Below are 23,672 nucleotides of genomic sequence, written 5' to 3'. Positions count from 1 at the left end.
CTGGTGGCCCTTTCCCCGCGGACCTCCACGGCCGCCATGCAGCTGCTCACTCCCTGCCGCTTGTGCCGCTGTGGCTTAATGACGCCATCGCCCCAGTGTGAGCCCACCCAAGCAAGAACCGCCACTGGGCAGCGACCTGATGGGACCTCGCTGTGGCCAGCCAAAGGGAGGCAAGTCAGCAGTCATGGCTGAGCGGCTGAACAGGGGGTTGTGGAGGCAAGCGGTGGGTGTGCTCCATTATTCCTACTACACCCTGGGTACACGGGGGGTGATCGACTGCACACCCCCAGCCCCATTTGGCATCCCATGTGCTCTGTACACATCGATTCAGTTGTGGATGTCCACCTGCATTCTCTCTTTGTGGGCTCCTGCTTCTCGTCCTGACAGACAGGTTGCCTTCCAGGGAAGCATGGCCACCATGCCCACATTTCCCCATAGAAAGCCCCAGGGCTCCCCAAAACACAGTCAGAAAGCCAGCGTCCCCAAGCATAGTGGAGTCTGCCCTCTGGAGGCTTAATTTGTCTCAGATGCTGTGCAGGGGGGCTTCTCATCCAGAGTTGTGGACTTCTGTCGCTCTCCTCAATTTGCAAGTCTCTCTCTCTCTGGAGGCAACAGGACCAGCAGAGCTAATTTATGTACAGGGCAGCACCAGAGAGATGAGGATCACGGAGGTTCTCCGCCAGGGAACATTAGCTCATTGTGCATACAAATCAAGGATGCAATGAAGGGTCAGAGGTGATGGGCATCAGCACCACAGGCAATGCTTCTCTGAATTGTCTGTATATAGCCGCACAAAAATGAGAGTTTGCAAGCACTGACGGAATCCTTCACCAGGCAAAATGGCAGACAATCCCAAACAGCCAGCCTCCCCCTGGATATTTGTCTCTGTGGTTAAATTCTAGAGACATGCAAAGATTCAATACTTTTTGCTGTTCTGACAATTGAGGTATGCTGTGAAAGCCAGACGCTGGCTACGCTCAATAAGAACGGCTCTGATTCAAGGTACCATTTATATTGCAAAACGCTAAGGGGCTGTGCGGTTTGCTGGCGAAGATGAAAGGCGTTTCCAGACAGCAATTCCAAATGCAATTTTACTCCCTTCCCACACACTTCTGCAGCCTTTCACAGTCCCTCCCTAGGACCGGGGAGACCCGAGTTCAAATCCCCATTCAGCCATGACATTTGCTGGGTGACTCTGGGCCAGTCACTTCTCTCTCAGCCTAACCTACTTCACAGGGTTGTTTTGAGGAGAAACTTAACTATGTTAAGAAACTTAGTTAAGAAACTTAACTTAACTTAACTCTGGGCTCCTTGGGGAAAGAGCGAAATATATATTTTTTTGAAAAAAATCAAACTCTGGCCACATACACACAGTAGAGTCCCCGCGTGAATTGTTCAGCGCCACCTGCTGGGCAGTACTTGCATTCCATGACGAACCACCATTTGCCAGAAAAGCAGTACTCCGTTTTTCAGAGAATGCAAGATCTGGCCATCAGAGGGTGCTGAGAAAACTGTGCAAAGACCCCGCTCTAACCAGTATGTGGCCAGAGAGCCAATCTGAGCTGGGAGGGACCACGAAAGGCTGCAGAAGAGTGTGGAAAGGAAGTAGGGCTGCACTTAGAACAGCTTCTTGTTGCTGCTAGAAACACCTGAAGGCAGTAGTGGCTTGTCCTACAGAGCCAGGGAGGCGCCAAAGGAGGCAGCTCAGGTTGCTCTTCTCTCTCCCACCTGAGACCCACGCTTCTCGCTTCCCTGAGTATGCCACATCTATGCCCTTCCGTTTCCTCTGCCTGTTGGTGGGGAAAAGCTGGGGATTCTCAACAGCCGGAGAGGAGAGGCGCACGTGGTCAGAAGGAAGGCTGAAAGTTCACATCACACTCTGAAATAGCCAGCCCTAGTATGAGCTATGTGAGAATCCGGCCTGGGACATCACACTTCATCACAGTCAAGAATGCCTAGAAAGAGAAAGAAGAACCTGTTCCCAGGTCTGGAGTCTGGACCCATGCTCCCTCTATGGTGTGTGCATGTTTGCGCACACACAAGTTTTTTTGATGTCTGCTCAGCTCATTTTAGATCCCTCTCCGGTTGACTTAAGAAGGCCTCACTCTGAATGCACCTGTGCACACACTGCCCTGATACTGCTGCCTGGAACAAAACTCATTCTGCACGTAGATGGAAAAAGTTAGAGGGAGCATGGGTCTGATCTCCCCACCATGACCACCAACCACTTTAGAAGTGGAAGAAGCATCCTGACTTAGGGGTTCATGAAACATGGAGAGCAAATGTGCTTGGACTGCGGTTCTCTTAGTTCCTTTTTGGCCTAACCCCAAGAGGGAATTGGCCTAAGAGGCATAGGCTGAATTTGTGCAGCCAGGGGTTCTCAACCCTGGGTCCTTGGATGTTGCTGGACTACAACTCCCATCACCTCCAGCTGCAATGGCCAAAGGCCATTGTGGACGGAGGCAATAGGAGTTGTAGTCTAGCAGCATCTGAGGACTAAGGGTTGAGAACCACTGATTGGGAGCAATCTGTTCAGATGTCACTGGAGCCCCCCTATGTGAGGGTCTCTCCTCCTGCTTACACACACATGGTACAAAGACTGTACCTTCAGCCTCTCCACCACGCCCCACATCCACTTAACAGATTGCTGCAGTGAGATGTCACAAATTTATGGCTCAACTCACCAAAAATAACAAGAGATCCATCAAGGGCACTTTGCGTGAAATTAACAGGAATGTGTACGAGCCTGACAAAGATGCATACTCAGCACCACGTCCAGGGGGAGGGGTGGCGGGAAGAGAAGGGGGCTCTTGCTTCTTCTCTCTCCCCTTGCTTAATTCCTCACCACTTTTATTTTTTAAGCCATCCAGTTGTCTTGAGAAGGGAACTCTCTCTCAGCTACAGTTTCCAACCCAGCAATGAGCAACAGAAGCAAAAGGGAGGGTGATTGTTCATAGGGAGCTACTATCCACCGAGTCAGACCACTGGTCCATCTAGCTCAGTAATATTCCACACGGACTACTACTACTACTATAATATTTATATACCACTCGTCAACCAAAGTTCTCAAAGTGATTCTGTAGAGATGTGCACAAATCATTTTTTAATTCTATTTGTGCCCCAAAAAATCACCTCTGATTTGTTTTGTGTCCAAATCTACCCCACCCCAATCACCCGCAGATTCGATTTGTATCTGATTCAATTGGACCACTTAACAAGGCCCTAGGGGCAAGGTGGTGGGGCGATTGGTTGATTTTTAATGAATTTATTTAGCTTTTACTGATTTTGTATATTTCCACCATAGGAAATAATGGGGATTCAAAGTCGCCCTATCCTAACCCTAACATGGATCCCCAGTTTTCATTTTTTTAGAAAAATGCTAAGCTCTAGCCCTTGTAGAAGTGGAGTTATGGAGCAAAATGTGTGGTCATTATTTTTCAAGTGTTTGGATTCTTTGGTGTATAATAAGCTTTCCTCATAATGAATTCCTATGAAGATTCTTTGGACACTTTCATTTCTTCTGTTCATTCTGACTGCCATTGGACAGTGCCAACTGTCAACTGCCATTTATCAACTACACCACACTTCTTTTTGAAGTGTTTAGATTCTTTGGTGTCCACTCATTTGCGTGGCCATTTTAATTAATTAATTTTATTTATTTATTTATTTATTTATTTTTGCATTTATATACCGCCTTTCGTTAAAAAGATAACCCCAATTATTAATTAATTAGCTTTATATGCTGCCCTTCCAAAAATGGCTCAGGGCTGTTTACATCAAAAACGTAACTAATTTATTGGTGAAATACATTAGGATAGGAGAGGGAGAGGGAACGATATGTTTCCATCTGCTCTCTAGGAGGAAAGGAAGAGGACTGACTCAGTTCAGGTAGGAATGTGCGAACTGGCTCAAACTCGAGCTGGCCCGGACTGAGGGCTTGCCCTTGAGCCGGACCAGGCTTGGTTTGGCTCAAGATCGAGACGAACCCCCTGGGTCAGTTTGGGTTTTTTCTTTAATGGTGGACTTGCCTCCTCTGAGGCCTCGGGGGTGCTGCTGGCGGCCATGAGGGGGATTTCTGGCGGTTCCTCCTCCAGCTGGGTTGACTGGCCACGCAAATGTCCTGTGTGCATGCACAGCAACCTCCAAAATGGCCTCTGCGGGCTCGGAGAGGGCCAGAACGGCCCGAAAATAGGCCAAAACGGCCTGGGGGAGACCAGCAGGGCGATGGGGAACTGTTGGAGACCGGCCCGCGGCTGCCAGAAGCACCCGCTGAGGCCTTGGAGACAGTAAGTCCCCCTTTTTTAACAAACAAAAAACTGGCACCCCCAAACTGGGCATTAACTGACTCAAATTTGAGCGGAGTTGGGCCCCTCGTTCTGGGTGCCGAAACCGAACAGGCCCGATTCAGTTTGAGCCCAGTTTGGACTTGAGCCGAACCGGGAAAATTGGCTTTGTGCACATCCCCAAGCACAGGAAGTACCCGAGGAGTCAAAGCAGGGGTCATAGAGTAGAGGCAAGCAGGGACAGGTAAGGAGACCCTCACTCGCTACCTCTCTAGTCCCAGTGCCCCTAGCAGTCATTAGGATAGTCAGTGCAAAAGGCTGATGCACTGCAACGACTTCTCCTACCTGGCCAACCCAGAGGCTTCATGCTGCCCGCCAGTCACAAGCAGCCGGGTCCTGGGAACAGGGGGGCCTGCAGCAATACCGGTCGCTGCAACAGGCAAGCAAAAGCCACCTCTGCATTAGCCAAGCCTGAGAGGAAGCCAGGCTCCGGATCTTCTGCCTTTGCAGTGCTGACCTGGCACCTGCCTTCCTGGTCCACACAGCAAGACCTTCTACTTGCCGAACCCCCAGCTGCAGCTTCTCCTGTTCCCACAACTGATCTCGGGGGGTGAGAGTGGGGGGCTTGGACCGGGGAGCACGCCCTCTGGCCTACATTTGGGTTCAGCAGCTGCGTCCGCTTACTGGAGCGAAACCTCGGAAGGCACGGAGCGAGGCCCTCTTGCCAAGAGGCGACAACTTCCTGGTTTTCAAGAACTCTTCCCTTGCTATGGTTGGTGGTCTGTTCCTCAGCACCAGCTGTTGTGTTAGTGTTCTGCTTTTGCCTTGTGTTATTTTTATTTTTATGGGGGTTTTAAATTGAGTTTTACTGTTGTTGTATTTTTATCCCTCATTGTAAGTAGCTTTGAATACCTTTATGTGTGTGTGTGTGTGTGTGTGTGTGTGTGTGTGTGTGTGTACGTACACACACACACACACACACACACACACGGAGCATGGGCATCTACTATCTGAGAAAAGAAAGGAGAGAGAGAGAATGGCCATTTCAGCAGGCCGAGGTTGCATTTCCTTTGGTCCTGGAACAAGCCAGCTGTACAAAAATGGGAAATCCCATCCCTTGCAGCCCTCTTTCCGAGGGGTTATTTCAAGGAGCATACACAGCGGTCTAGAGAGGAGGGGGTTGCTGCCCCCCCCCAGTAAGATCACCGAGGAAACAGCCTGCCTGCCGCAGAGTCCTACCCCCAGGGTCTGCCAAATGAGATTCTCAGCTGTAAACTGGACCAGCTGCCTCCTTTAATAACCCCATAAACTCTTCAGCGCAGGCTGCCTTGATGTCTCTGGCTGCTGCCTGCCCGCCCCGGAGAGGGTCTGAAGCCAGGTCTGCATCTGTCCGACAGGCTGGGCTTGGGGCGGCAGGGCTGAGGGCCAAAAGGGAGCGGCCAGTCAATTTTTTAAAAAAAGCTTAGTCACAGATTAAAAGCAGCCCCTGATGATGAATCGGTGGGATTGCTACAAGCAAAGACGGAGGGACCCGCAGCTCCCGAGACAGTCACCTCTATCCATGTGGGCGGCACAATTTACGACCAGAGGCCTTCAGCCAAAGATTTAGCCGGAGATTTCAAATCCATATGTGACCTGCAACCTTCCCCACCTCTGCAGTCACATAAGCCTCTCCTCTCTGCCCATCCCCTCTCCCCCTTTCAGAGTCCCTTTCTCTTTCCGCCATTCCTCTGGTCCAGTGCTCCCTGTAACAGATCCCTAGATGTTGCGGACTACAACTCCCATCATCCCCAGCCGCAGTGGCTGCTGGCTGGGGAGCATTTATTTAACCTATTTCATTCATTCATTCATTCATCATGTGAGTTGCAATCAACAATATCTGGGAACACGGCTCTGGGTCACCCTCCCCCGGACCTCCCTGCCCTAGGCAGCCCGTTTGCCTTGGCCCGCTGCACCCCCAGACTCCCTTCCTAGCCCCCGCTTCTTCTGCCCCCCCCGCCTTCCCTAGGCCCATCTCCCTATTCTGCAGCTCTCCAAGACCCAAGCGGCTCCGAAATTCTGAAATGGCCGGTGCTTAAACAGGGACGAACAATGAGCAAGAACCTGATGCCACCGTGTGCAGCAGCAAGCCGGGGAATGCCCTGCACTTAGGCAAGGATGCGCACACACACACACACACACACACACACACATTCCCAAACGGAGTGCTGAGGCACACTAGTCCACTGCAAGAAAACTGCTCATGTACTGCAAGAAATACAGTATATTCAGAACTGCTGAGCACCCAAAGAACCCATCTCTGGAGAAAGCGGCCCGCAGTTCATGGCTCTGGCTACGCCTCCTGCTTCCAGTCAGCGTTTGCTAGGTGCACAAGATCCTGACCCGTGAGCCATGCAAACTCTCCCAATGCAGAAGCACAGCAGAGCTCCCCGACCTCAGAGGGGGCTGCATTGTCATGTCTCTGCATGAGTCCTGGCTCAGCCATTGACTCTCTCCAATCCAAGTGGCCATCACCACACTTTGTCGCAGTGAGTTCCACAAGCAAAATGTGTAATGTGTGAAGAAGGGGCTTCCACGTGCCTGTCCTGAATTGCCTGGCCTATCTATCTATATCATCAGGTGACTCTGAATTCTAGGATTATTGCGGGGGGGGGGGGGCACTTTCTCCACAACATGCAGAATTTTGCAATCTCTAACATGTTTGCCCTGTATAATCTTTAGGGGGGGAGCCCCAAACACTTTAGCTTCTCCTAACTGGCCATTCTGGTTTCCTTGTTCTACACTTTTTGCAGAACAATATTCTACAATATTATTTTTGTAGCTTCTCCTCTGGGAACCAAGGCAGGTGGTGTCATCCTCTTTTGAACAGTGGGTGCAGCCAAGGGTGGGAGCTGGGGGGGGGTGCTGAGTGTGGGGTCAATGGGGGGGGAGACCAACGCCATGTCTCAAAATTAGGGGAGAGCAGCGTTCACTAAGGTGTGCGCATGCACGCTCGCTCGCAGGTTTTTTGATGTCCGCTCTGTTAATTTTAGATCCTGCACAGGTTGAATCAGGCAGGCCCCATTCTGAATGCACGTGAGCGCACACTGCCTTGATACTGCCGCCCAGAAAAAAATTCATTCTGGGCACAGATGAAAAAAATTAGAGAGAACACTAAGGCGGAATACAAATTCCTCCAGTGAGTCTTCAGCTAGAATTTGAGGGTAGTAGCAAAATAGGGGTCAATAAAGTAAAGCGAAGTGTGCCATCGGGTCGGTGTCGACCACAGAGCCCTGTGGCTGCCTTTGGTAAATACAGGAAGGGTTGACCATTGCCTCCTCCCGTGCAGTATGAGATGATCCCTGCTGCCGGCTATAGGTGTTTCCCATAGTCTGGGAAACATATCTGTGGGGATTCGAACCGGCAACCTCTGGCTTGCTACTTTGTCCATTTTTAGTGGTGGGAGTGGGGCAAAATTAACCCCCATTGCCAGAGCTCCTCCAGAAGGTCATTTTGCCCCCAGAAACCCTTATCAACAGCAACAAATATTTATATACCGTTTTTCAACAAAAGGTTCCCAAAGCAGTTTACATAGATACAAATAAATAAATGAGATGGCTCCCTGTCCCCAAAAGGCTCACTATCTAAAAAGAAACATAAGACACCAGCAGCAGTCACTGGAGGGATGCTGTGCTGGGGGTGGAGAGGGCCAGTTACTCTCCCCCTGCTAAATAAAGAGAATCACCACATTTAAAAGGTGCCTCCAGGGGCATAGCTATAATTGAGCAAAAGGGTTCAAAGAACACGGGGCCCCAGCTCCTGAGGGCCCTCCAGGTCCACCCCTCCCTATTTTCTTCATTATCTCCCTTACGCTGGGGGGCCGCCAGGGAGAGGGATGAACATGGCCCCCTCTACCCTAGCTACGCCCCTGGGTGCCTCTTTGCCCAGTTAGCGGGGATCGCTAACTGGCATCGCTTATCAAAGCAATGCAACATCATAACCCAACAGAGTTCTGTTGTGGGGTTGGAGGGGGGGGAGTGGAGAACCTCTAACAGGGCAAACTCCCCATGAATGTGCTCAGACCTTTGACCTTCACAAATCCTTGAAAGAGCCCCCTGCCACCCACCCCTGCCTTTGTGACTGCAACATTGGGGTGTCTGGCAAAAAGAGCTTGTTTCTTGAACAAGATCCCCGGTGCCAAGCGAGAGGGGCCAAAATGCAGAATGGGAGAATAAAAGCATCTTATCCTCTTGATGGATTCTGAGCTGGGTTTCGCTCTCCATCCTTGACAGCCCAGAATGGAGCTGTGCTGCCCTAGTTGCTCGGGGTTGGCTCGTAGCAATAAAGACAGCCAGAGGAAGAGCGGTGCTCATCGCTGCGGTAACGGGGGCCGGTGTGTGTCGTCTCTGCTGAGCGACAGAAGCAAAAATGGGCAGCAGTGATGGGGAAATGAGCCAGGAATAGAACAGAGCAGGGCCATCAAGGAGGGCGAAGACGCCATTAGGCAGGGCAGCGAGGCTCCCAAGGGGACCAGGACCAGACCGCAGCAGAGGGATGCTGAAAATGGGACAGGGCTAAGGGATTTTTCTGCAGGAATGCAAGCTGAGCAGCGGGCAACGCCTTTCCCCCTAAATGTTGGGTGCTCTTGCCAGAACCACCAACATACTGCTTTATACTGCGTTAGCCGCATGGTCCGTCTAGCTCAATATTGCCTATACAGGCTGGCAGCAGCTTCTCCAAGGTTGCAGGCAGGAGTCTCCCTCTCAGCCCTTTCTTGGAGATGCTGCCAGGGAGGGGACTTGGGACCTTCTGCAGGCAAAGCACATGCTCCAGGGTATGTACTGAAATGAATGACGGGGAATGTCCGCTGAAAAGCTCAGGTTCCTTTCCAGAGGGCCATGGGAATGGATGCCATTTCCAAATGAGCCTAGGCCATTCTGAAAACTGCAAATGTTGCATGATGAACATTGTACCTAGGAACAGAGGAAGCTGCCATATACTGAGTCAGACCCTTGGTCCATATCGCTCACTATTGTCTACACAGACTGGCAGTGGCTTCTCCAAGGTTGCAAGCAGGATCCTCCCTCAGCCCTGTCTTGGAGATGCTGCCAGGGAGGGAACTTGGAACCTTCTGCTCTACCCAGAGCAGCTCCATCCCCTGAGGGGAATATCTTGCAGTGCTCACACTTCTAGTCTCCCTTCCATATGCAACCAGGGTAGACCCTGCTTAGCTAAGAGGACAAGTCATGCTTGCTACCACAAGACCATTTCTCATAATGAACATCGTACCTCTCAGCCCCCTCCCCACTTCCACTGTAGGGGTAGTAATTCTGGCCTACCCGACAGGGTGCTTGTAAAGATTCTGGAACACTGGGAAGAGAGCGAGGCTGGGAAGTGGAAAGTCACTGCTTTGCGTCTTGCTTCTACCATGAACTCAACAGGCGATCTTCAGCGCTCCCTCGCAGCCTCAGACTTCATCTTACTGTTATGTATAGCTCTAAACTGATTTTTGTCCAGAGACCCCAAAATAGCTCCCAACACAATAAAACATCATAAAAAACCACAATAAAAGGTTCAAGCGAAGCCACAGCAGCAACATAAACAAAAATCAGGACTGAAAACAGAGACGGCAATACCCAGCAACCCAAAGAATCAACCCAAAGGGAAAGCACGACTCCCCCACAGAAGCCCCTCTTCGTCAACCCCCAAAGGTGTAGGTAAAAAGGGCAGCTTTTAACTGCCTCCAAAATCCTAGGAGGGGGAGGTTAGTATGAATCTTCCCAGGAAGACGGTTCCATTCATCTGCACTATGAGAAGTATTGTGCTGATCCACCTTGCAGGACTGCTGTGAGATGACTGGAATAATGGTGATTACCTTTAAAGCCCTGACTGGCTTAGGTCTGGGTTACCTGAGAGAGAGCGCCTTTCTCTACAAGATCCCCACCGCTCATTAAGATTATCAGGAGGGGTCCGTTTTCGGGTGCCACCAGTTCATCTGGTGGAGACTTGAGATCAGCCTTCTTAGTTGTCACCCTTGGGTTGTGGAACACACTCCCCGGGGATATGAGGGGCTTATCTTCCTTGGAAGCCTTCAAGAGAGCCTTAAAGACCCATCTTTTTAGCCTGGTTTTTAATGATATCTGGTTTTAGTTTTAATCTGGTTTAAATGTTTTTTTAAATTAATTGTTTTATTATTATTATTATTTTATTTTATTTTATTTCAATGTAAACCGCCCTGAGCCACTTTAGGAAGGGTGGCATACAACTAACTAACTAACTAACTAACTAGCTAGCTAACTAACTAACTAACAAAAAAATGTGTGTGGTGTACTTTTAAAAAGTCAGTGCTATATTCAAATGCCAACTATTACTTCTTTTTCAACTGTGCCCCCAAAAGACAATATCAAAAATGGGCAAGGTAGTTTACCGAAACTGGATACCCACAGCATACACCAGCACTTCCCAACCTGTAGAACTATGACTCCCATCACCCACTGCCACAATAAACTGTAGCTGGGGGTGATGGGAGTTGTAGTCCAGCAATATCTGGAGTTGGGGACCCCTGCCATACACAATGGGGAGTGTAGCTCAGTTGGTAGAGCAACTGCTTGGCATGCAGAAGGTCTCAGGTTCAATCCCTGGCAGCATCTCCAGGAAGGGCTGTGGAGGACCCCCTTCTGAAACGCGGAAGAGACATGGCCTGTCAGTGCCAACAACCCGGAACGCAAGTACTCTAGGTCCCTCGATCTTCAAGCATGTCCCTCTCCGTGTGGGGATGATAATACTGGCCGACCTGATAGGACTGTTTAAAGCCTACTAAGAGGATGTTTGCAAAGTGCTTTGCAAGTGTGCTATGAATGCTGAGTCGTCATGAGGATGAGGATGATAGATGAGGATGGTAAAACAACAACAACAACAACAACAACAACAACAACAACAACCCTAACGCCATGCTTGTGCAATGCACCCAGCTGCATTCGTGTAAGAAGATCAAGCAGTTGCTGGAGGGAATAAGAGAGATGTTTGGAAATGCGCAAAACTTCCCAGCAAAATATGAGGGCGGCGACAAGTTGCACATCTGGCTGCACAAGCACAAACATTTGTGCGACACCAAGTCTGGAATGCCAGACTCAGCACCACACCCTTGAGCGAGCACAGCGTTAGGCAGGATGTGGGCCACGCTTTCAAACTGTGACGGCTTCTACATGGGCGAAGGAAGGAATTGCAGCACCCTCCATCCTGCATCCGGCGTACTTCCCATGAAAGCAAGCAAGAGGGGACGCGGTTTGGCCAAGCCCATGACAATCCCGGCCCGCCACCCTCTTTTGTCCCAGCTGAAAAGTCAAGAGTCTTTTCTTTGCAGGGAAGAAAACGGCAAGAGCTTCCTCGGAACGGCACACGGCAAAGAGGCCTGTCGGCAGCCTGCCCACACCCACACCGGCTCTAATTAACTCCCCGAGCCCTTCAGATCCCGTCAACAGCCTCTCAAAACGCTCCCCTGCTAAGCCGTTGGCGCCAACGCCAGGGCTTTTTATTATTATTGTTATTATTAGTATTAGGCACATCAAGTATTGCCGATAACCGTCTGTAAATTACACAAAGCCGGACTGCTTGGCACCGGTGAGCAACACCCCCCATCTGGTCACGGCGGGCAGTGGTGTTCACGTACGCCTGTCCTGGAAAGCGTCCGCCCCGCAAAGCGTCTGGTGATGGGCCCAGCAGATGCTTCACGCCACGAGGAAACAAATGGCAGCAAATAAAAAACAAATCTGTTCATTGGCTTTAATATTGCCAATAATGGCCCTGGACGGAGAGGAGAGGAGGGGATGGGAAGAGGAGAGGCAGAGGCTGCCGCCACTACAGCACCAACACGCTGCTGGTCAAGGAGGGGAGCTATCAAGGCCACCCAGCGTGTGGGCCATCTTTCAGCCAGGCGCCAGCTTTATTTAAACTAGAATTTTTGGCTTCAACTTGGCAGGGGGGAGCTGGGGGGAATGGGGCCAAAACCCCATTTTGGGGGAGCCAAAACCCCATGGGGTCTCCGCCTCCAGTAATCATTTTTCCACTGGTGCCTCTTTTATGGAAGCAGCTGCCGCCACCGTTTTTATTTTCCAGAATCCCGTTCAAAGCACCACTGTCATAAGAGCATAAGAACAGCCCTGCAGGATCAGGCCCAAGGCCCATCTAGTCCAGCATCCTGTTTCGCACAGTGGCCCACCAGATGCCGCTGGAAGCCCACAGGCAGGAATTGAGGGCATGCCCTCTCTCCTGCCGTTACTCCCCTGCAACTGGTACTCAGAGGTATAGCCACCTGATGAGTAGCCATTGATAGACCTCTCCTCCATGAAGTTATCCAAACCCTTCTTAAAGCCATCCAGGTTGTTGGCTGTCACCACATCTTGTGGCAGAGAATTCCTCAAGTGGATTATGTTATGGAATTATGGATAAATCAACAAATGGATTACTGGGCAAGCAGTCAGCTTGCCCAACTCACGTTTCGCCCGCAGGGGTATAGCTAGGAGATAGGGGGCCCGTGTTCACCCCTCTCCCTGGCAGCCCCTCCAAGAGAGGGAGATAATGGGTGAAAACCGCAACGGGTGGAGCTGGAGGGCCTGGGCTGTTTGAACCCATCCGCTCAATTATAGCGGATAAGGCTGTTCGCCCCGTGCCCCACAATCATGAAAATCCCTCACCTCCGTTTTGTGACTTTAACCGAGCTCTAGTTTAACCCAGTTGTGCAGTTAAATCGACAAACATTATAAGCCTGCACACACACACACACACACACACAGGGAGGGAGGGAAATGAAGGTTGCTTTCTGGGTTCAAAAATAGAAATTTAAGGGGATTCTCTTAAGAATCTTAAGACCCACTCTGGTTGGAGTTTTAATCCACCACTGAGAATTCCACTCCTACCCCTTACCCCGCCCCCCCCCCATACCAATGCCTGAAATCCACTCCCTGTCTTACTAGAAGCAAACGGGAGAGAGAAAACCAGCGCACCGATGGATCCCCACCTCCCTGCTCTGATCGTCTTGTAATATATAGCAAGAGTTCCAACCTTGGGTCCCCAAATATTGGTGGACTACAACTCTCATCATGCCCAGCCACCGCGGCTGAAGGAGATGATGAATGTTGATGGACCACAAGATCTGGGGGCCCAAGGTTCGGAATCTCTGCTCTGTGTAAGCCCTCCATTCAAGCACAGCCGACCTCTCAGCACAATGGGCATTTGTGTTAAGTGTAATAAACTTACTATTACTATTACTGCTGCTGCTGCTACTGGACACTTCAACTGTTAAATAACGACAGGCTTACACCAGCGCAACTGGATTTTGTTGTAGGCGCCCTTGGACCAGAGCTGCTGGTGAAATCTATCACCTCCCCACCTCCGCGATATCCAGACCTGGGCATGTATTATCCATCCCACACAGGCACACACACAAAGCCAACAGCCTGCAGCTGGTCCCAGAGTCTGGCCAGCTTCTCTGCTGCTGCGTTTCATCCCTTCTCGGCCGCTACCTCTGCTGCGCCGAGCACCTTGACAGTTACTGGCTCCATAAAATGGGTCCAAATTTACTAACTTTCACTCCTCACTCTATAATCCATGCCCTGCTGCCCTTCTTCGCTGGGAGCATTCATTCTACTGCACGCACAGAGTCTTAAAAACATCTTTCCATCCACAGCCGGCCAAAAAAAAAGAAAAAGGCCCTGCCAGCAGCAGATGAGGGGATCTATTCCATCTCAAAGCAAACCGGCTGCTTTGGTTCCATTGCCACCCCAGGGAGCCAGTTCCAGAATCCCGGGGTCTATATGTGTCACATTTCCAATTTGGCATCAACTCGCTCAATTTGCTAGCTTGATCTGCAAAGTCTGGGCACGGCCGTGCTGCGGATTCCTTTTCCCCTCCACCACCAAAAGAGGAGAAACAGTATGGATTCTTAGTACAGGCAGAGTAGTACAATCCTCCACATCGGACTGCAAACAGGAACGTACTGGAGTCAACGGCCACATTATTCCGTATGTTATTTGCTTCCCGAGGGGAAGGAAAATGTAGGTTACATAGGAAGCAGCCTTATAGAGAGTCAGCCCTCTGGTCCATCTAGCTCAAAACTGCCTACACTGACTGGCAGCAGGCCCTCCAAGGCTTCAGGCAGATGAGTTCCCAGCCCTTCCGGGAGATGCCAGGGTTCTTCTGCATGCAAAGCAGACGCTCCTCCACAGAGCTACCATCTTTTCCCCAACCTACCTACCTATCTATCTATCTCGTTTGTTATTTCTCTGTGTAAACCACCCTGAGCCATTTTTGGAAGGGCGGTATAGAAACAGAATGAATGAATGAATGAATGAATAAAATTTATCTATCTATCGTATTTTTTATACCACCTGATATGTACACCCCTAGGGGGTGCATTAAAACACACAATATAAAAGAGTCAAAACAGATTAAAATTCCACAAAACACAATGAAAACAATCTCATAAATCAGTTTTTCAAAATTAATCCCAGTGTCTTGAGGGTCCTCCTGAAAACAAATGGAGAAGGAGATGCTCTTATTTTAACAGGGAGCCTATTCCAAAGCAGTTCACATGACTCCTACTAGAAAGAAGAATCATGTGTACCCTCCGCCACATTGCGTTACTGAATGGCATGAAATGAGATCAGGGTGGGAGTCTTTGGCCCCTCTGGAGGCTTCGGTTTGGGGCAAGTGTTTCCGGGGGCACTACACGCAGGGCAAATTAAAGGCCCAGGACGGGGGAAGAGCAGTATCCTCCCAGGCGCCAGCACGGCTCAACCCTGCAAAGCAGCTCCTTGGTCCTTGCAACCTGGCGTGGCGATAGGTTGCCCCTCCGGGTCAGGTGTGGGTCTAGCCTGACCAGCAGGCACACTCTGGCCTTGCTTGTGTCCCTACTCCCCACAACTGTGGCCTGCCTCCGGTCCGTCGTGATGCTTCTTCCCCATTTTCTTGGGGATCCTTTGCACTGGACCTGCTGCAGCTTTAAGAACCATCAGCAGTCAGAAAGCTGCTTATTTTGTTCTTCTTTAACTGCAAGAAAACCCCTTTGAGAGGCTGGAAAGACAACATACAGACTAAGCAAATACAGCACAAGCAGTTGGTCCTAAATTGGTCAGGCAGTTCACAAGTCAGCCCTCTTGTGCCTCAAACGTTCACACATCCGCCATCTTGAATTGGGGTGGATGATAACTATGCCTTTGAGGTGTCCCTATTACTGTACCAAATTTGGTCCAAATTGGTTCCCACTTGCACCTCAAATGTTCACGAGTCCACTCTCTTGAATTGGGGTGGATGACATAATCACAAATTATGCCATTGAGGTATCCCTATGTCCCCCTACAGCTGTAGCAAATTTGGTTCAAATAGGTTCGGCGGTTCACAAATAAGCCCTCTTGTGCCTCAAATGTTCAAATATCCGCCATCTTGCATCAGGGTGGATGATGTCATCACAAACTATAGATGTGTCCCTACAACTGTACCCAATTTGGTTCATACTAGTCCAGGCATTGCAAAGCTGATAGGACAGGGACACACACACACACACACACACACACACACACACACACACACAGAAAATGCCTGGTGATCTCATACGTAAAGTAGGCTAAAAACTAGGGATGTGCATGAAACTTTTTTTGTGATTTGATTCAAATCAAATCAGCCTGATTCAATTTGAACTCGAATCTGCTGCCCTTGAACCAAAGCAGAATTGCTTGAAATTTAATTCAAATTGATTTCGGTTTTAAAGGGCTAAGGAGCAGCAAAGCGGGTTCGGTGGCAGGGCGCCAAGGATGCTGACTACCACTCAAACTGCAAAGTGATTGGGCAAAGTGATTGGGTTGATGTTTTAACAATTTTTTTAGTTTTAAGTGATTTTGTGTTTTTCTGCCATAGGTAATAACGGGGATTCAAAGTGGCCTCATTATTTCCCATGGGTAGTGCCTAGGTGCTTGATAGCGGGTTGGGGGACAGAGTTCCATGGGTGCCAACTACCGCCCAAGCTGCAAGGCACTGGGGCATCCTGGTGATTTTTAGGGAACATAGGAACATAAGAAACTGCCATATACTGAGGCAGACCATTGGTCTATCTAGCTCAGTATTGTCTTCACAGACTGGCAGCAGCTTCTCCAAGGTTGCAGGCAGGAATCTCTCTCAGCCCTATCTTGGAGAAACCAGGGAGGGAACTTGAAACCTTATGCTCTTCCCAGAGCGGCTTCATCCCCTGAGGGGAATATCTTGCAGTGCTCACACATCAAGTCTCCCATTCAGATGCAACCAGGGCAGACTCTGCTTAGCTATGGGGACAAGTCATGCTTGCTACCACAAGACCAGCTGTATTTTAGAATTCTGGCGTTAACTAACTTTTTCTCACAATGAATCCCTATGAAGAAACAATGTAACATCAGAGAATCTAATGTGTTTAGACTCTCGGATGTTATATTACTTCTACATAGGGATTAATTATGAGAAAAAAGTCAACACCAGAGAATGTCCTAGCACTATATTGCAGTGATTAAATTTGAAACAAGGCATTGGCAATGTGAACGGCACCCTGCTCTCCGCGTAGGAACTGTGGTATCACAACGCAGGAAGTGTGGAAGCACACTTCTCAGATATACCATGACCCCATTGCAGGGTCTAATCTGGAAAGCGCCCAGGAGAGAGAGGAGCAACTGGAGCTACCACTACCTCCTTTGGCGCCCCCTGGTGGCTCCTTAGGACGAGCCACTACTGGGCTCAGTGCATTTCTACTCCACAGCTGTTCTTCAGGGACATAGACTAAACAATGCAACTCAGCACTGCTATTTACACAGGGCCCCTCGCACACAACTTGTCCCACACCTGGCTGCCAGGGACATGGCCAGCGAGAACACCTTTGCTCAGCTGTGGGGCTAGCAGGCTTGACTGTGCTTCCCCCAACACATTCAGAGGCGGGGAAGCTCTATCAAGCCAGACCACCGGTCTCTCTAGCTCAGTATAGTACACTGACTGGCCGTGGATCTCCCGGGTTTCAGGCAGGCATCTTTCCAGCCCCACCTGGAGATGCATTCAGGGATTGATCCTGGGAACCTTCTGTATGCATGATGCAAGCACTTACCCCTTTCGACTGGGTAAGCAGAGACTCGAACCCAGAACTTCAGAGTGCCGCTCCCATGCTGAGCCAACAATCCCAGCCACAAGCTGCCCGGTGCAAACTGACTTGACCTGCTGGGATGACTGGTTCTGCGGCAGCTCTGCCCACCAAGGGCCACTACCCCAAGCCCCACTTAGATCCAAGTTGAAAGCCATGCACATCTCTCTCTTCTCCTCTCCTTAACCCTCCTTGTATAAGGCAGGTCCCTCCAGCATGCCGGTTGCCATAGCTACCTGATGGTTTTCAACGGCCTCCATTTTAACCTCCCCGGCGGCAGAGCTGCAGCCGTCTCCCAGGCAGGTGGCACGCCTCGGCCAGGGGTGGGGAGAGGAGAGGAGAGAGAACCCACAAGGGCTGCTTGACGCATCCCCCCCCAAAAAAGGGCCCTGGTTCGTGGTTTAGTGTGGCGGGCGGCGGCTTGGCCCTGCAGGGGTCCTGGGAAGATGGGCTGGCACAGGCACTGGCAAGGAAGGGGCTCTGCGTGCCAGCGAGCTGCACCCGGGCAGCGGAGGAGAAACTGCATGACAGCTGTGAGCCACACTGACAAATGGACCGGAAGAGAGGCCAGAGATAGAGAGACAGCCTGGAGAAAAGGCAGCTGGGAACCATCAAGCCACAGAACGGCGGAATTAAGGACGCGGGAGATGCCAGCCCCGGCCGGCTCATTGGCCCGGGATGACCAGAATTGCCCCCCACCTCCCACCCCACAACTCTGACATCAGCCGGAACCAAGAGCGCAAACACGGCTCTCCCTCCTCTGTCAATCCCTCCCAGCCTTTCACACAACCCACGTTCGGTGCACATCCGCGGGGCTCTCCTTTCACCCGTGTGCCCAGATGCATGGTTGTGAGCCAGCGTGGTGGTGGCTAGAACGGCTTTAGACTGGGACAGAGAGAGAGCTGGGTTCGAGTCTGCGCTCAGCCATAAAGCTTACTGGGGGACCTTGGGCCTCTCCCGACGGCAGGGGTGGGGCGTGCTTGTATGGTGCCCCACGCTCCTTGGAGGAAGCGAGAGGGGAAATCCCATCATTCAGGAGCAACCCAGATACTGAAAGACCTAGTGCTGGGGGGCCAAAATGCTGCCTTCCCCCAGGGTGGGGGCCAGTCTCTTTGCAAGCCCTGAAAGTAGAATGGGGGGGGGTCAGGAAGGGGGAAGGTTGCCTGCAGCCTCCTCTTCTCTCCTTGGGGTTCCTGCAAGCTTTGTTAGGAGTGTGGGGGGAGGCGCTCCCTGCCAGGCTGGCCAGGGTCAGTCCAAAGGAGCCGCTCTGATGGTGGCAGTAGGGGGGGAATTGCCACCCCGCTGCCACTCAATAATCTGCCACCTGAGGTGACCACATCACCTCGCCTCGTGAAAAGACTGCCCTGCGATCATAGTTATCCAGAGGGCACAGTCAGGGCCAGTTTAGACCATCTGTAGATGGGTGGGCGGAGGGAGGAGAGAGCAGGCACCACTTTCTGTACTCCCTCCTTCAGCCAGCAAGTGTCCTGTGCTCTCTGAAAGCGCCCTGGGGCACTGTCCCACTTTGAGAAATCTCTCTGCACACACCAATCTGGCATGTCAAGAGACAAGGATTCCACCTAGTCCCCGTTGCATACAGTTTGACTACTGACAGGCACCGATTTTCAAATGGGTCACACTTCCCCCATCCGTTCACTACATACAACATATGAACAGACTTGCTAGATCAGGCCCAAGGCCCATCCAGTCCAGCATCCTGTTTCCCACAGTGGCCCACCAGATGCCTCTGAGAAGCCCATCCACCGGAGATGAAGGCATACCCTCTCTCCTGCTGTTGCTCCCCTGCAACTGGTATTTAGAGGCATCTTGCCTCTGAGGCTGGAGGTGGCCTTTAGCCACCAGACTAGTAGCCATTGATAGACCTCCTTGAATTTGCCGAAGCCCCTTTTAAAGCCAGCCAGGCTGATGGCCATCAACACAACAAGTGGCAGTGAATTGTTGTGGTGCTAAAATGTTGGAGAGGGGTTACAATTCAAAAATGTCTGCGGTCTGGTCATTCTCACAGTCTGCCCAAGGACAGACAAAGAAGGCAGATTCTTTCAAAGTTTAAGGAGAATAAGAAAGATCTCCCCCACAACATCATATGACAGGGGTTCTCAAATATGGGTCCCTAGATGCTGTTGGACTACAACTCCCATCATCCCCCATCACAATGGGCAAAGGCTGGTATTGCAGCCTAGCTATCTCAGTCGGTAGAGGATGAGACTGTTAATCTCAAGGTGGTGGGTTCAAGTCCCACATTGGGTGGGTGCTATTTTTGAGCTGGTGTAGTGGTTAGACGAGGACCAGAGAGACCCGAGTTCAAATCCCCATTCAGCCATGAAACTCACTGGGTGACTCTCGGCCAGTCATGTGGCTCTCAGCCTAACCTACCTCATTGGATTGTTGTGAGGATAAACAGGCAGGTAGTATCCTGCCTTCCCCCGCTCTCCCCAGCCCCAGCATGTACGAACAGATTCACTTTGAGTGCCTGGGGTTAAAGCCACGGTGGGGCAAGAGGGAAGGAGGCAGCTGGGCAGGGCGAGAAGCGGGCAAGGTGAGTCCCTACGGCTCACTTTCCGTCCCTTCTGCTCCACCCCGACTAGCCGCCACCTCTAGGCAGGTAATTGCTTGCCTTGATTTGGTGCAGTGCACATACACCCTTCTGCACTTCCTCCCTCTTGTGCCACTGGGCTGGTTATGAAAAGGGGAAGGATGTGGAAGAGGCAATGAGGAAAGGGCAGTCTTCCATTTCCTCCCCATTCTCATGACTAGCCCAGAAGCACACAAGGGAAGTGGCAGAGGAGGGGTGTGTTTGTGTGTGTGTGTGTGTGTGTGTGTGTGTGTGTGTGTGTGTGTGACACTCACACCGTATTTACCCACATAGAAGGTGACTCAATGTAAGATGGTATCTTAAAAGATAGTGATTAAATACAGGGGATGCAGGTGATTTACCCAACACAGGTGATTTACCCAAAAGATAGAGGACTCTGTGTCTAAGACAACCCCCACCCCCCGCAAAATTTAACAGGCAAGAACGGGGGGGGGACGACTTATCTTGGATTCAGTATACAGTATATAAAATCAAGCAGCAGCATTGCTGCCCCAATCGAAAAACACAGCGAGGGGCAAGGAGAGGGCCGTGGCACTTGACGACCTTTCTTGGGCTACCACTGCATGGTAGTCAAACCCTGGAGAGAGACCCACCTGAGAGAGGTCTAGCTTTGCGTCTCTTTGACTTTCTCCAGAACGCATACATCTCCCTTGAAAACTAGAGCCGGCTGATATTCTGCCCGGCCTTACCCGCCCACCCCCCACCCCCCTTCAGCCCAGCCGCGGTCAACACGCTCTCGAGGAGGAGTTTGATTCCCGATGGCCCAGCATGTGATGACTCTGCAAATAAAAACACATCTTCCTCCCCCTGCCCCCGCTTCCCAGCTACACTAACGTTTTATGTCCAGGTGCCTCGGGGTTTTAATTGAATGTCACACATAATTTGAGGAAGGTAACCAAGAGTTCAGGCCGCTGTCCTTCGAAAGCAATCACAGCTCTGGCGATTGCAAATCATTCCCATGCTTGCCGCAGCAAAGGGCGAGGAGATCTCCCCCCTCCCACCACCAGCCCTGGCCCCATGCAGCTCAGCAGGGGTGGGGTGGGTGGGCAGGGGAGGGAGGGAGGCACCGCTGCTGTGCCAAGGTGAGGACTGGAGGAAAAGCACAGGGGAGCAGCACAGGGGAGCATCGTGCTTAATGCTGAGCCCTGGGTGGAATCAACGACACCGTATTTAGCCCCCACATCCCGCTCCCCAAGAGCTCAGAGGGCTGTGCACAGGGCTTTCTCCCCACACCGCCTTATCCTAACAACTCTACGAGCCAGACAGGGCTGCATAAGTGTGGCCCGACTCAGGTCACCAAAGAAACTTCGTGGCCAAGCAGGGGCTTGAACACATGTCCCTCTGGTCTCCCTCAGATGCTCTAACCACTATACTGCACTGCATGGTGTTCCACACCCTTCTTCCACCCATTGGGACTATGCACAATTTTCCATCTCATAGGGTTAGTTTGGACAATATCTCCCTCCCACCCCCACGAATAAAACAGGGAACACATTTAGAGGAGTAGCTCAGATGAACTGCACCCCTTCACTCAATTAAGGAATGTGCTCAGAGGGCGTCAGGATGAGCAGGGAAGACATGGTGAGGGGGAGAATATTCCCCAAACCAGCCCAGGGGACTTGTGGGAAATAAAAAGAGCAGCTGTCAGACAGAAGTTGCCAGGAGTAGCACCACCGCAGCCCGCAGCCTCTATGGCCTCCAGTTCTGACCCCATTGCTGGAAAAAGACCAAAATGCCCTCACTCGCTCACTTCCACTGCCTGCGGATGGGGCAGCGAACTGGGGAAGAAATCTGAGCTCAAACTTAGAGAGGAGAGCTGGTCTTGTGGTAGCAAGCAGGACTTGTCCCCTTAGCTAAGCAGGGTCTGCCCTGGTTGCATTTGAATGGGAGACTTGATGTGTGAGCACTGTGAGATATTCCCCTCAGGGGATGGAGACGCTCTGAGAAGAGCAGAAAATTTCAAGTTCCCTCCCTGGCAGCATCTCCAAGATGGGGCTGAGAGAGATTCCTCCTACCTGCAACCTTGGAGAAGCAGCTGCCAGTCTGTGTAGACAATACTGAGCTAGGTGGACCAATAGTCTGATTCAGTATATGGCAGCTTCCTAAGTTCCTAACCTTACACAATGGCTTTTGCAATGCAAGCAACCCCAAATAGGCAGAGCTTGCAAACCTTACAGATTCACTTCCCCATCCCATCCCAACAGGGGCGCAGGAAGCTCACGCACAGGAGGAGCTCCCAGCGGTGGCCCCTCTCCTGTATTGCTCTGCGCATAAGCGCGCACCGGCCACGCCTCTATGTATGATGTCATATGCAGGGGGCATGGCCACTGGAGGCAAGTGGAGGTGCTGCCTTTTTGCCGCTTCCAGTCGGTGCTTCCTTCAAGCGCTGTGCGCGCGCGCTCTTTCTCTGCCCCATGCGAGGCAAAGAAAGAAGCACCCAGCCAGCGTCTGAAAGAAGCACTAGCTGAGAGAAGCTTCAGGAACATGCGGCCCATTTTGCTGTAGCTATGGGTGGGGCGACGAGCACCTGGCGGTTCTGACGGCTCCAGAAGTGCTTAGGGAGCCAGCAGCCTGAGGATACTCACCCCCACCGTGATCCTTTATAACCGCATGCCTGCATCCCAGGAGCACAGATGTTACTACTACTTATGTGCCACTTTTCGAGAAAGGTTCGCAAAGCGGTTTACATCGAAAATAATAAATAGATTGATCAGTTGAGGTGTGTAGATGTGGCAATGGCTCCCCACACTTGCCAAAATTCCACCTTGCAAGCCGAGTATCTTTGCAACCTGGAGGGACAGACGGGGTGGGGCGAAGATGGAGAACCTCCTGCTGCCTGCCCGGCTAAAGGAAACAGGCAGCCAAGTCCTAACTGCCTGACATTCTGCAAAGAAATGCACACTGCAATCTCAGAATCCACAAAACCCTGCAGAAAACCCGCATGTAGTAATGCATCGTATGAACGCACACTAATGAGTCAATGCCAAGGATTTCATGGGAATTCAACGGGCACAAGGCAGAGAAAGAAAAGGTCACTCCTTGGAGGACCCCAAGTACAGTGGGTTTAGCCAGCTGGAAGAGGAAAACTGGTGGCCTGCAGGCTGGCTATTCAGGAAAGCAAGGGCCTGCAGGCTGGCTATTCATCAGGTAGAGCTGCATGGTTAACCATTTGCTCCTCTCTCCCATCCTGCCCAGCATTAATGTTAGCTAGTCTAACCTACTTCACAGGGTTGTTGTAAGGATAAAAATAACCATGTACACCGTTCTGGACTCCTTGGAGGGATAGAAAATGTTTTTTAAAAAATAAATTGAGGAGAGCCATGCTGCCTGCAAGCTAGCCATTCGTCAGGTAGAGAGGCAGGGTTAACCACGCCGCTCTACCTGACGAATGGCCAGCCTGCAGGCAGTACACAGGGTGGGAGAAAGAGGAGTAAACAGAGTTCTGGGAAGGAGATGCAGCTGTGCCTCTTTCGGCGCCCCCCTGACCTGGGTGGAAGAACCACCTCGCCAAAGAAAACCATCTCGCGGAGGTGGGCGCATGTACAGAGAGGGGGCCGAGGAGAGGGCAGCAAGGCAGCCGTTCAGAACAAGCCTGCTGGCCCAGCGAGAAAAGGTTTAATTCCACTTTGGGCTCATGCTACCCTCGAAC

The 23,672-nt window shown here is 51.2% G+C and overlaps 1 protein-coding gene and 1 non-coding gene across 10 annotated transcripts in view; one reads left to right on the top strand and one right to left on the bottom strand.

Moving 5' to 3' along the window:
* Positions 1-23,672, bottom strand: part of ADGRB2 (adhesion G protein-coupled receptor B2) — a 190,123-nt gene that overhangs the window by 104,328 nt on the left and 62,123 nt on the right. The window lies entirely within an intron of this gene.
* TRNAN-GUU (transfer RNA asparagine (anticodon GUU)) lies at positions 19,605-19,677 on the top strand. The gene has a single exon. It is a non-coding gene; the product is annotated as a tRNA-Asn (tRNA).

This window comes from Hemicordylus capensis, chromosome 7 (genome assembly GCF_027244095.1).
Source record: "Hemicordylus capensis ecotype Gifberg chromosome 7, rHemCap1.1.pri, whole genome shotgun sequence".
Classification (NCBI taxonomy): Eukaryota; Metazoa; Chordata; class Lepidosauria; order Squamata; family Cordylidae; genus Hemicordylus; species Hemicordylus capensis.
The sequence above is the reverse complement of the archived record's forward strand: the minus strand, read 5'-3'. Positions and strand labels throughout refer to the sequence as shown.